The sequence below is a fragment of the Octopus sinensis genome, linkage group LG5, assembly GCF_006345805.1.
Source record: "Octopus sinensis linkage group LG5, ASM634580v1, whole genome shotgun sequence".
Classification (NCBI taxonomy): domain Eukaryota; kingdom Metazoa; phylum Mollusca; class Cephalopoda; order Octopoda; family Octopodidae; genus Octopus; species Octopus sinensis.
Genome location: NC_043001.1, coordinates 126,221,829 through 126,234,381, shown reverse-complemented (window position 1 = coordinate 126,234,381; position 12,553 = coordinate 126,221,829). Strand labels below are relative to the sequence as shown.

General features: G+C 37.4%; 1 non-coding gene across 1 annotated transcript; it reads left to right on the top strand.

The window, feature by feature from the left end:
- The first annotated feature begins 1,269 nt into the window (after window positions 1–1,269).
- LOC115212429 lies at window positions 1,270–1,388 on the top strand. Its single transcript, XR_003881716.1, has one exon. It is a non-coding gene; the product is annotated as a 5S ribosomal RNA (ribosomal RNA).
- Window positions 1,389–12,553: the final 11,165 nt, after the last annotated feature.

Sequence of the window (12,553 nt, the reverse complement as noted above, 5' to 3'; positions counted from 1 at the left end):
ATTTTTCTTTCTGAAACTAAAGCATATTTTGCTTTGATAAACAACATCACAGCCGTGGCTATGTTGTTAAAAAGCCTGCTTCCCAACAATATGGTTTAGGGTTCAGTGCCACCGCGCGGCACCTTGGAGAAATGTCCTCAAACATACACTCAGGCTGATCAGCGCCTTCAGAGTGCATTTGGTCTACAAATGTGTGCGTGTGTGTGTGTGTGTGTGTGTGTGTGTGTGTGTGTGTGTGTGTGTGTGTGTGTGTGTGTGTGTGTGTGTGTGTGTGTGTGTGTGTATGTGTGTGTGTGCGTGTGTGCGTATTTATGTGTGCACGCGCATATATGTGTATGTATGTGAGGCGACTTCCCACCCGGACTTTTACTCCGGATGGGACCCTCTTAGGTGAACCCATGGTCATTCGTGACCGACGAAGCCGAGATATATCTATGAATATACGCGTGTCTTTGTATTTGTTGCCAGCCCACCGCTTGACAACGGGGGTTGGTTTCCTTATCCCAGCATAAGTTAGCTATTCGGCGAAAGGTACCGATGAAAGTAATACCAGGCTTTAAAAGAATAAGAACTGAGATCGACTCGGTCGACTAAAACCTTCAACGCAATGCATCAGTATGGCCGCAAATTTAATGACAGAAACAAGTATAAGGTAAAAAGTAATAAATGAATAAAAGCTATGTAAATAGGCGCAGGGGTGACTGAGTGGTAAGAAGCTTGCTTCCCAACCACATGGTTCCGGGTTCAGTCCCACTGCGTGACACCTTGGGCAAGTGTCTTCTACCATAGCCTCGGGCCGACCAAAGCCTTCTGAGTGGATATGGTGGACGGAAATTGAAAGAAGCCCGTCGTATATATATGTGTGTGTGTGTGTGTGTGTGTGTGTGTGTGTGTGTTTGAGTCTGTGTTTGTCCCCCCACCATCGCTTGATAGTCGATGTTGGTGTGTTTACGACCCCATAATATAGCGGTTCGGCAAAAGATACCGATAGAAAAAGTACTAGGCTTACAAAGAACAAATCCTAGGATCGATTTGTTCGACGAAAGGGTGTGCTTCAGCATGGCCGCAGTCAAACGACAGAAGCAAGTAAAAGAATAAAACACCACAGAAGGACAAAATGGAATAGGCAGGACAAGAGAAGACACATAGAAGATAGAATCACTGAAGAGGTCACAGGAGGCGTGACGAAAGAACTTTGATAGAGTAATAAGCTACGTAAATAACTTTACAGAAAATACACGAAAGTTTTAAAAATACAAGTTAAATATTGCTTACGGCCATATCACGTTGAAAGCACCGGTTCCCGTCCGATCACCGAAGTTAAGCAACGTCGAGCCTAGTTAGTACTTAGATGGGTGACCGCTTGAGAAACCTAAGTGCTGTAAGCGTCACACACTTTGTAAAGGCAGTGCTCCAGCATGGCCGCAGTCAAATGACAGAAACAAGTAAAAGTAAAATTTTTTCTAGCTAACAATTCCACATCTTATTTACCTATAAGCATACTTGTAAATCAAGCAAATAAAATTGCTACTTTGGTCGCATGATATGGATACAGTGATATATTGTATTTATAATTACCTTCTTTCTTCTTCCGTTTAGTATCAGGTTTTGGTTCTGAACGTCTCTCTTCTCCCCGTCAGCTCTTGCTTCTCATTATTCAATCGATTGAGACTAATTGTGAAACAGTAACTGAAATTATATATGTGTGGCGACACTTCATCCATCCTCATGAAATTAATTAAATCAATTAACCATATTAAATTATAGTATTTAATTGACATGGTTATTTGAACTTACCACCAAGTGCATAATACCCGCGCTCTGAGAAGGGAGTGATTTATGAGAAGTGCTTAACATAAATTACCCCCTTATTTCTCATTGGTTGGATATGTACATTTTGTAAATGTCACTATAGAATGCATTAGTTTATTCCAAACAGGCGCAGGAGTGGCTGTGTGGTAAGTAGCTTGCTAACCAACCACTTGGTTCCGGGTTCAGTCCCACTGCGTGGCATCTTGGGCAAGTGTCTTCTGCTATAGCCCCGGGCCGACCAATGCCTTGTGAGTGGATTTGGTAGACGGAAACTGAAAGAAGCCTGTCGTATATCTATATATATATGTGTGTGTGTGTGTTTGTGTGTCTGTGTTTGTCCCCCTAGCATTACTTGACAACCGATGCTGGTGTGTTTACGTCCCCGTCACTTAGCGGTTCGGCAAAGAGACCAATAAAATAAGTACTGGGCTTACAAAGAATAAGTCCCGGGGTCGATTTGCTCGACTAAAGGCGGTGCTCCCGCATGGCCGCAGTCAAATGACTGAAACAAGTAAAAGAGTAAAAGAGAATATTGTTCCTGAAAACATACTTAATTCAATCAATAACAACACAAGCAGCAGCAGCAGTAGCAGCAACGACAACAACAACAACAGAAATAAGACACCTGCCGTTAATACCTGGTCTTTAGTGTGTTGTTTCTGCAAGTCAAACATACGTTAGTGCGCAATGAGCAGGAGCTAATAGTAGCGTAGCAGTGTGGTAAGCAGTTGGGTTTCTAGCCACTTAGTTCTGGGTTCAGTCCCACGGTGTGTGACACTGTAGCTTCGGGCAGACTAAAGCCTTGTGAGTGGATCTGGTAGGCGGAAACTGAAAGAAATCCGTCATATGTGTGTGTGTGTGTGTGTATTTGTGTCTCTTTCTCCATACCTTGCTTGACAGCCGGTGTTGGTTTGCTTACGTCCCCATAATTTAACAGTTTAGCTAAGAGAACGGTAGAATAGTTCCAGTCTTCAAAAAAAAAAGAAAAAAAAAAGAAAAAGAACCGTGGTCAATTTGCTTGATACAAACCGCAACAAGTGCTTCTTTCAGTTTCCGACAACCAACTCAACCCACAAGGATTTCGTCAGCCCGTGGATATACTAGGAGACACTTGTCAAAGTGCTACGCGGTGGGACTGAACCCAGAACTATGTTCTCGTGGAGCAAACTTCTTACCGCACAACCACGCCTGCATCTCATAGGTTATATAAACGTGGATGTCGGAAATAAAACGATTGTTCAGTTTTTTTTTTTAATCAAGTTAGAATCAAACTCCTTATATATGCGTTTAAGTGGCCGAGTACACCATAAACACTAATGCATTTAATATAATTTTCAAGCAGAATATCCATGCCATTCTGTTACAAATTAACGGAAGAACTCGTCCGATAGGATTCCAAGTAGTTTCCGTCTACCTAATTCACTCGCAGTATATGAAACAATTCAAAGCTATAGAAAGTGACACTTACCGAAGCTGCTGTGCAGCGGAATCGAAACAAGACCGCATTATTGCGAAGCACACTTCTTAACCATTCGGCCGTTCTTAAACGCACATACATATATATACTTTTCTACTCTAGGTACAATGTCCGACATTTTGGGGAAGGGGCCCAGTCGATTAGAAGGACTCCAGTACGCAACTGGTACTTAATTTATCGAACCCGAAAGAATGAAAGGCAAAGTCGACCTCGGCGGAATTTGAACTCAGAACGTAAAGACGAAATACCTATTTCTTTACTACCCACAAGGGGCTAAACACAGAGAGGACAAACAAGGACAGACAAACGGATTAAGTCGATTATATCGACCTCAGTGCGTAACTGGTACTTATCTAATCGACCCCGAAAGGATGAAAGGCAAAGTCGAGCTCGGAGGAATTTGAACTCAGAACGTAGCGGCAGACGAAATGCCGCTAAGCATTTTACCCGGCGCGCTACCGTTTCTGCCAACTTGCCGCTTTGCACATACATATATATACATATTTATCTGTAAGTATTTTTGTATGTATGTATATTTTTTACTCTCGAGTCCTAAATGCAAAGTTGTTGACGTCAGCAGGATTTGAACTCATATCGTAAAGAGTCGGAAGAAATGCTGCTAAACATTTTGCCCGATTGGACCAAAAATTCTACCAGCACGCTATATATATGTCTGTGTGCGTATACATGTATATATATATGTGTGTGTGTGTGTGTGTGGTGTATACATATGTGTGTACGTATATATATATATATATATATATATATATATATATATATATATATATATATATATATATATATATACACATATGTGTATACGTATGTCTATATCTATCTACACGCATATACGTATGCATGCCTACATCTATAGATAAAATCGGGAGACAAGAAGAAAGAAAAACCTGTGAGGTGTTTTGAGTGACAAACCAGATATCTCAAGAACCTACCACAAAGTCGTGTTACTTCAGCTGTGGTTTTTTTTCACCACTTCCGTTGATGTATTATACAACTGGAATTTAATGAAGCGCGAAAGATCGCCAGGGTGGTGTAGAATGGTGTGGAATGGTGTTGTGGATGTAGGATGAGTTAGGATGCAGAGATAGAAGAAAAGAAAGATTCTGGAAATGCCGTGTATGATATGTTTGTGTTTGAATATGTAGCGTATTGACTAAGCTTTTCAGTTTATGTATGTTAAGGATGTATGAATGTGTGTATGTATGTATGTATGTATGTATGTATGTATGTATGTATGTATGTATGTATGCATGCATGTATGTATGTATGTATGTATGTATGTATGTATGTATGTATGTATGCATGTATGTATGTATGTATGTGTATGTATGTATGTATGTATGTATGTATGTATGTATGTATGTATGTATGTATGTATGTATGTATGTATGTATGTATGTATGTATGTATGTATGTATGTGTTCATTAAATGACCATACAGATCACGTATATATATATATATATATATATGAGGAGAAATCAAAAATTATCCGCACTTTCACCATAACATATTTTTATTATTGTCACACTGCTTTTTGCGCACGCATGTTTATAGTTGGTACTATTGTGGTCACGTGATCGAAGTTTGAGTCTGATCACACCATTTTTCTTTCTGGTTTTCAAGTGTAAGCAAGGCCACTCCACCATCAATGTGCACCAAGGTAGAACAAAGAGCAGTAATTTGATTTCTCTTGTCGGAAGGCCGAAAATCATCCACGATGAGCTTGGCTTGCATAAACTCTGTGCAAGATGGATGCCAAGAGAGCATACTGCAGAGCACAAGCGCAAACGTCTTGAGGCCTGCCACTCGATCGCTACAACAACGAACGCAAGGAATTTTGATGCAGAATAGTCGCAGGTGATGGATCGTGGGTCCATCATTATCAGGTAGAATCCAAATAAAAGAGTATGGAGTGGAAACATTCTGGCTCGCCGGCGACGAAATTCAAGACTCGGTCTTCTGTGGGAAAGGTGATGCTAACCTTTTCTTGGGTCTCAAAAAGGCCTATACTGGAAGTCTACCTGGGAAAGCGGTATGCGATCAACAGTGCAAGATACAGTACTTTGCTGGCCAACAAACTGAAGTCAGCAATTCACACTAAACGCTGAAGCCTATTGTCAAAGAAAGTTTTGTTGTTGCATCAAAATGCACGCTCATACACGGCCGCCCAGACCGTTGAAACCATTAACCAATTGTGCTAAAACTTTCCGATGAATTTCAGCACCTCACACACCTTCCAAACGGAGAATCGGATCACTGTTTGTTGTACTTCTTTGGTGCACATTGTTAGTTGAGCGGTCGTGCTTACACTGTAAAGCCAGAAAGAAACGTAGCGCGATCAGACACAAATTTTGATCGCATGACCACAAAAGAACCAACTACAAGCACACATGTGCAGAAAGCAGGGCAATAACAAAAATATGTTATGCTGAAAGTGCGGATAATTTTTGATTTCCCCTTGTATATACAAATATCGACTATATATATATGCCTAAACATATACATATATAATATATAGCATATAATACTATTGACTGCATATTTAGGCATAAGGCCAACAATTTCGTGGATACCCTAGTAATCAAGTGGTACTTAATTTGTCGACCCCTAAAAGCTGAAAGGCAAAGTCGACGTCGGCGAAATTTGAACTTAGAACGTAGCGACGGGCGAAATACCTATTTCTTTACTTCCCACAAGGGGCTAAACACAGAGGGGACAAACAAGGACAGACAAACGGATTAAGTCGATTACATCGACCCCAGTGCGTAACTGGTACTTAATTTATCGATCCCGAAAGGATGAAAGGCAAAGTCGACCTCGGCGGAATTTGAACTTAGAACGTAACGGCAGACGAAATACCGCTAAGCATTTCATCGAGCACGCTAAAGATTCTGCCAGTTCGCCGCCTTAATAATAATGATAATAATAATAATAATTTTTGGCACAAGGTTAGCAATTTCGGGTGAGGGAGTAAATCGATTACATCGACTCAGTGGTACTTATTTTATCGACCCCGAAAATATGAAAGGCAAAGTGAACCTCAGCAGATTTTGAACTCAGAACGTGAAGACGTACGAAATGCCGTGACATCTAGTCAGGCGCGGTAACGACTATGCCAGCTCGCCGCTTTAAGCCATCACGCCAATAATATGTGTATACATATATAATGTATAAAATTTCACACACACACACACACATACACACACATATATATAGAGAGAGAGAGAGAAAGAGAGAGAGAGATGTAGTTTATACATACACACTCATACATATGCATATATATATATATTTATGTACATCTGTCTGTAAATATATATACATGTTTCTCTCTCTCTCTGTCTGTATGTATGTGTATGTATGTGTGTGTAGGTGGGTGTTGTGTGTGTGTGTGTGTGTGTGTGTGTGTGTGTGTGTGTGTAGCTTTGTAACATATGATCATACTTCCCATGCACGAAAGTGGAACCATCACATCTGTACCTTGACTTCAATGGTATTTAAAGAGTTTTTTTGTCCCTCTTCCTGATAAAAATCTACATAAATTCATCTCTCCACCTAGAATTGCATAAATATCATTTCCAGGTGGTGGAACCAATCCTGTGATGACCAGATTTTTTTTTTATTCATTTATTTCTTTATCTATCTATTTATTCGTTCATTTATTTATTTTATTTTATTTTTTTTGTCAAAGCATCAGGAAATTTATTTTACATGATAACGATCTTTACTGACCTAAATAAATAAAGAAAGAAAGGAAGAAAGAAATATGAAACAAACAAACAAATAAATAAAGATGTAAATTATTAAATTATGCACGGCACTGAACATCAATCTTTTTCAATTTTGAATCATTATAGCATTGGAGAAAAAAATTATAACGTTCTAGTTCAAATTTTACCGGCGTCATCTTCCACTTTCATTCTTTAGGGGTCGATAAAATATAGTACTAGTCAAGCAGTTGGGCCTATGATAATGAGTAAAACCTTCCTCTTTCAAAAATTGTGAATTTTGTGTCTAAATCAGTAATTATTATTTGCTACACTGATGATAAAAGGAATATACTCGTAGCTTTTTCAAAGAGTTTTCGTTCTATGTACCTTGTTTATAGATAAATGAATTAAATTTCTATCACTTTGTACGCATACTTATTTTGAATTCTTGAAGTTGTATGAATTATACGTGTATATATGGTTTATTTTGAACATTTTATCTGAGTATACAGATGTATCTATGTGGTTGGACAGTCCAGTTATGCGGGATTTGACGGATGCGTATACGGATGCAAGGATTTTAATTGCTTCTGGGCACAATAATTTTCTAGGGAGCGTTAGTCGATATCATCGACAACAGTACTTGATCGGTACTTTTATTTTATCGATCCTAAAAGGATGAAAGTTTACCCAAGCGTAATTTGAACTCAGAACGTAAAAGAACTCAAAACTAAATACAGCAATCTAGAACCCTAAATAAACTTATAATAATGATTTCTAATCTAGAAAAATGACCGGCAAGGGAAGGGGCTCAGACGATTATATGGATCCTAGTGCTTGACTGATAGTTTATTTTATTCGCCCCTGAAAGATGAAAGGTAAACTCGACCACGGTGAAACGTAAGCTCTGACACGATAGACAACGTGCTTTACGGTATTTAGTTAAGGACATTTATTTTCTGAGTTTAAAGCACATGAAGTGGCTGGAGGTGGGGGGGGGGGTCACTTTATTTTTCATTCTACGAAGTTTGATGAATTACAGTAGCATTTTCAGTATGAGCTGAAACTGTTGTCTCCTAATCTTCGTTGAACAAGAGGGTACGGCTGAGAATCCCGAATAAATCTCTTAATAATGTTGAAGGATCAAAAAAAAAGAACTTCCAATGTATCGATACCAGTTATTATTAGATTTGAGCAATTCCACACACGCGATGTTCCCTAGCAAACAGTTATTACAAGGGGGATAGTAATTTATTCACAATCTTTGGCAGGATCAGAAGTTTGGATTTGAAATTAAGGAATAAGGAAAATAGATGCATAGAATTCAAAATTATTTTTACTCTTTTCTCTGAACGAAGTTCTTAAATTTTCTAGTCAGGTGCAGGAGTGGCTGTGTTGCTTCCCAGCCACATGGTTCCGGGTTCAGTCCCACTGCGTGGAATCTTGGGCAAGTGTCTTCTAGTACAGCCTCGGGCCGACCAAAACCTTGTGAGTGGATTTGGTAGACGAAAACTAAAAGAAGCCCATCGTATATATATATATTATATATATTATATATATATTACATATATATTATATATATATATATGTTTGTGTGTCTGTGCTTGTCCCCCCACCATCACTTGACAACCGATGTTGATGTGTTTACGTCCCTGTAACTTAATGGTTCGGCAAAAGAGACTGATAGAATAAGTACTAAGCTTACAAAGAATAAGCTCCAGCATGGCCGCAGTCAAACGACTGAAACAAGAGTAAAAGAGTAATAATCACTCGTATACTACTATTTCATTCTTTTTAGAAATTATCAGTTTAACATAATCCGAAGAATATTCTTTTCTACTCAAGGCACAAGGCCCGAAATTTTGGGGGAAGGGGCAAGACGATTAGATCGACTCCAGTACGTAACTGGTATTTAATTTATTGACCCTGGAAAGGGTGTAAGGCAAAGTCGATTTCACCGGAATTTGAACTCAGAACGAAAAAATCCAACGAAATACTGCTAAGCATTTCGCCTGGAGTGCTTACGTTCCAGCCAGCTCTCCGTCTTATAACCCGAAGTGTATCAATTAAAGATCTTAGGAATTGAGATATTTCTTATAAATAGAAAATATTTATAATATTTATAATAGGCTGTGTGGTAAGTAGCTTGCTTTCGAACCACATTGATCCGGGTTCAGTCCCATTGCGTGGTACCTTGGGCAAGTGTCTTCTACTATAGCCTCTTCTACTATATATAAAAGTCAAGTTGTGTGTCTGTCTCCTACGATTTAGATACCTAACTACTCCCACATTTTGCGGTGCAGTTTAACCAAAACCGGGTATCTTATAGTCGTGATTCATATCGAGCCCTTCTGGGTATTAGCGCGCGTCTACGATGAGTCTACGATTTAAAAAAAATTTACCATCGTTTTTTTCCATTTTAATGCATTTTTTCGCTATTATATAAGGGAAGTAACTCTCTAAAAATGTCTATGATGAGTCAACGATTTAAAAAAAATTTACCATCATTTTTTTTCCATTTTTAATGCATGCTTTTGCTATTTTTTGGCTATAACTCTCTAAAAATGCTTATATAGTTATTTCCCTTACAAACCCGAGCAACGCCGGGCGATACTGCTAGTCTTTATATATAAAAGTAAGGTTGTGTGTCTGTCTCCTACGATTTAGATTCCTAACTACTCCCACATTTTGCAGTGCAGTTTAACCAAAACCGGGTATCTTATAGTCGTGATTCATATCGAGCCTTTCTGGGTATTAGCGCGCGTCTACAATGAGTCTACGATTTAAAAAAAATTTACCATCATTGTTTTCCATTTTAATGCATTTTTTTCGCTATTATATAAGGGAAGTAACTCTCTAAAAATGTCTACGATGAGTCAACGATTTAAAAAAAAATTTATCATAATTTTTTTTCCATTTTTAATGCATGTTTTTACTACTTTTTGGCTATAACTCTCCAAAAATGCTTATATAGTTATTTCCCTTACAAACCCGAGCAACGCCGGACGATACTGCTAGTTCATAAAATGTAATGTCACTATTGGTAAACGGCACCACATGTCATATATCCTGCATTATTGCAGGCAGTGACGATAATTAATGTGTACCAAAGACTAGGATGTGATTGATGCCTTCTAATGGTCAGCGGCTACACAGACATCCTTGCTCTTCCTGTTGTTTCTAAGCTCTACTATTATCAATTGAAAAAAATAAAAGGTTTCTCAGGATACCTGTGTCAGGGTTGAGATGACTCAAGTATAGTGTGCGCAAGAGGAGGAGCAATGGCCCAGTATTAGGGCAGCGGACTCGCGGTCGTAGGATCGCGGTTTCGATTCCCAGACCGGGCGTTGTGAGTGTTTTTTTGAGCGAAAACACCTAAAGCTCCACGAGGCTCCGGCAGGGGATGGTAGTGATCCCTGCTGTACTCATTCATCACAACTTTCTCTCACTCTTACTTCCTGTTTCTGTTGTACCTGTATTTCAAAGGGCCGGCCTTGTCACTCTCTGTGTCACGCTGAATATCCCCGAGAACTACGTTAAGGGTACACGTGTCTGTGGACTGCTCAGCCACTTACACGTTAATTTCACGAGCAGGCTGTTCCGTTGATCGGATCAACCGGAACCCTCGTCGTCGTAACCGACGGAGTGCTTCCACAGAGTGCGCAAGATCCCTCATATGCAATATCTTTATCCTGTTTACTTGATATGATTACATCTCTTATTTTAAAATTCTTTATCCAGAAAATGTATCCACTATAAATGGCTTCTACTTGCACTCCACCCTTACGTTACATAACTTCCTTCATTCCCACTCCGTTAATATTTACTGAATTTTCATTTACTGGATTGCAATAGGTTGTTCAATCGTTACGCTGTCAAGGGTTGCCAGATTAGGCTTTAATTAACGGTTTACCATACTTTTAGAAATTTAATAAAAATTGGGGCTAATTAGCACTTTAAATTTTTATAGGTAAATATCCTATCGAATGTCATGTTTACTTATCAACAAATAAGAACCAGTCTACAGGAAATCTTGAGCGTGTGTGTGTGTATATATATATATATATATATATATATGTATATATGTATGTATGTATGTATGTATGTATGTATTTTATGTATATATATATGTGTATATATATATGTATGTATATAATGTATATATATATGTATATATGTATATATATGTATATATATTATTACATACATATATTTCTGAGTGTATGTGCGTGTATGTGCGTGTATGCACACACACACACACACACACACACACACACACACATATATATATATATATATATATATATATATATATATATTATATATATATATATATATATATATATATATATATGCGTTTAAATATTTGTTGTGCAAGATTTTTTATGTGAAGTCGTGTGTTGAAACAGATATTGTTATATTTCGGAATGGTCATATTGCCAGTTTAGCCAATAAAAACACACGCACTATATATTTGGTGTTATTTTGCTTCAGTGATATTTATTTATTTATTTTTTTTTTTATTTTTTATTTTTTACATTAATCTTAATCTTATTTCGGCCAAAGTTCTTTCGTCACACTCCTGTGACCGCATCAGTGGTCCTTTGTTTTCTTCTCACTTACTTGTGTCTCTCCTTACTAACCGTCAGCCATTTTGTATTTCTATTGTATGTCTTCATTTGCGCATGCTTATATCTCTATGTGCGTCTATGTTTATTTAGTGTGTGGGGGGGGGGATGCCTGTAATATTTGTATCTTCTGGTTATATAATTCTTGTAATTTGTATTTTGTTTTTGTTGTTGTTGCTTTTGTTCTAATTTTGTTCATGTGTTTACATCCACCCATTATTATCATTACATATGCTTGTATGTATGTATAACAACAATATTAGTAATAATAATAATAAATCTAATCGAAAAAAAAAATATATATACATATACATATATATATATACATACATATACATATACATATACATACATATATACACACATACATACACATATAGATATTCATTTCTATTTCTTTAATTACCTGTGTATTTATTATGTATTTATTATGTACCAACACGCCGAACAAGAACACGGGGGATCAATCAATAACATAGAGATTAAGATATTGTCCACACATAGAACAGATGCAACAATTAGACAAATTACAGAAGCTACACATATAATAGAAAATAAACCTAGCCTGAATAGAAAACTAGAATGGAGCAATAGCGCACACCACAACATATGACAATAGTGGATCCTGCAAACATAATAAATACACAGGTATTAAAGAAATAGAAATGAATATCTATATGTGTATGTATGTGTGTATATATGTATGTATATGTATATGTATATGTATGTATATATATATATGTATATGTATATATATTATTTTTTTTCGATTAGATTTATTATTATTATTACTAATATTGTTGTTATACATACATACAAGCATATGTAATGATAATAATGGGTGGATGTAAACACATGAACAAAATTAGAACAAAAGCAACAACAACAAAAACAAAATACAAATTACAAG